We start from the raw sequence: 1,917 nt of genomic DNA, 5'->3' as shown, positions 1-1,917 counted from the left end.
GCCAAGGGACAATTTTACTGCCAACAAGTAGATTCATCCTGGCACTCTCACAGCCTCTCAGCTATAATTTTTCTTCCTCACATCAAGCTGTCTAGTCTAAATTCCTGGGCATCTACCTTACTTTCCCTACTTGACACCTCAGGTTTTCCTGGGGCAAAAGTTAGACTCAAACTCAAGCCTCATGAGCTGGAACCCTGCTGCCCATTCTTTTTGCCTTGGTGTGGGCAGAGAGAGGGAAGGGGCTGGTCCTGCTTTTCCTACTCATCCTCCACTGACTGGGTCCTTCCTGCCATGAACCATGAATGGGATGATTTCCATGGCTCCATGTAGTTACCACCCATCTGATTTTCAGCATTACTTGTGACTGTGTCCCAGGGAGGGATGGTACCTCCTTGGTACTGCTATTAGGAGAGGTGAGTTCAGGCTCACTTAATCAAGTAGACACCAATTCATCCCAGAGCATTTCACATTTTGGTCAAAATTACTGTATGACAAGTACTATGCCCGCTGTTGGGCTCAAAGGTTAGTAATTTCCCATCACTTGCTCACAAAGAGAACGACTGGAAACACGTGAGTGTTGTGATTGAAGTGAGCACAGGGGATTGGTGCCTGGAGGGTACCCATCTCAGGCTGGAGAATGTGGTCAGGGAAGCCTTCCTGGAGGAGGAGATGCCTGAGCCAGATTTTAAAGGACTTCTATTGGCTCAACCTGGTGGCTCAGTGGTAAAGAATCCACCTGCAATACAGGATCTGTGGGAGATGCGGGTTTGATCCCTGGGTCAGGAAGATCCCCTGGAGCAGGGCATGGCAACCCGCTCCAGTATTCTTGCCTGAAGAATCCCATGGAGAGAGGAGCCTGGTGGGCTACAGCCTATAGGGTTGCAAAGAGTTGGCCACGATTGAAACGACTTAGCTTACATTGGCTCAGCCAGCTCCTCTAGCCAGTCTGGTCTCCCCAGCAACTGTGTCACACTGGTTCTCTTCCTCCTCATTCTTCTCAGCAATCACTCCTGACAACATCTGTGTTACAATACTTGTGGTGATTCTTCATTCCTAGACCAAAAATTAAATTAAAATGAGAGAATGGTGGACCTCTTGATTTGGGGAAACTTTCCACTGGAGAAGTTATACCGCAGCCTGTGAGAAAGTTGTGGATCTTGAAGATTCAACCTGGGGTGACTTCAGGTCGGTAGCCAACAGCTTCAAGGAGCTCAACGTTTCTTGTTAGAAGCAGCTGCAGGGGTGGGGTGGGGCCACCACACCTGTCAACCAGCTCCAGAGCTGCACCCCATCAAAGAAACCAGCCCCGAGAGGCCAGACCAGGAGGCAGAGTGGTTTTTTTTTAATGTACAGGATAAAGGGACTTTAAAAAAAGGACTTTAAACAAATATTTATTTTTATTTATTTGGTTGCAGCCCGTCTTAGTTGTGGTACATGGGATCTTTAGTTGTGGCGTGTGGTATCTAGCTCCTTGACCAGGGATTGAACCTGGGTCCCCTGCGTTGGGAGTGCAGAGTCTTAGCCACTGGACCACCAGGGAAGTCCCAGGCACAGTATTTTTGGATCTTCTCGCCAACTCTGAGAGGTGGAGGTAATTGTCCCCATTGCCTGACTGAAGAAACTGAGAGTCCGATGGGTTGACTCACTCGCTAATAAATGCAGGAGACAGGCTGCAAAAGCAGGGTTTTTCAGTTCAAATCTGCTTCCTTCACACCACCCCATTTTCTTCCCATGGCTGAGACTCCCCGACTGATGAAGAGCAAAGCAGAGCCCTGCCCTAGATTCCCCTCGGGCTTGCTTTTCACCGGGTTGCTTGGGAAATGAAACAGAACCAGAACAGAGCTTATGTGTTCTGTTATGTCACACCTCTTTTTCCCAAGATCTCAAAGGCCTGGGTCCATTTATCTAGATAGTCAA

At 48.6% G+C, this 1,917-nt stretch overlaps 1 non-coding gene across 1 annotated transcript; it reads right to left on the bottom strand.

Annotated features, from left to right (window-relative positions):
- Nucleotides 1–1,467: 1,467 nt before the first annotated feature.
- TRNAG-CCC (transfer RNA glycine (anticodon CCC)) lies at nucleotides 1,468–1,540 on the bottom strand. The gene has a single exon. It is a non-coding gene; the product is annotated as a tRNA-Gly (tRNA).
- Between the last annotated feature and the right edge of the window lie 377 nt (nucleotides 1,541–1,917).

This window comes from Muntiacus reevesi, chromosome 1 (assembly GCF_963930625.1).
Source record: "Muntiacus reevesi chromosome 1, mMunRee1.1, whole genome shotgun sequence".
In the NCBI taxonomy this organism is placed as follows: Eukaryota; Metazoa; Chordata; class Mammalia; order Artiodactyla; family Cervidae; genus Muntiacus; species Muntiacus reevesi.
Note: the sequence above shows the minus strand (reverse complement) of the source record. Positions and strands in the feature narration are given on the sequence as shown.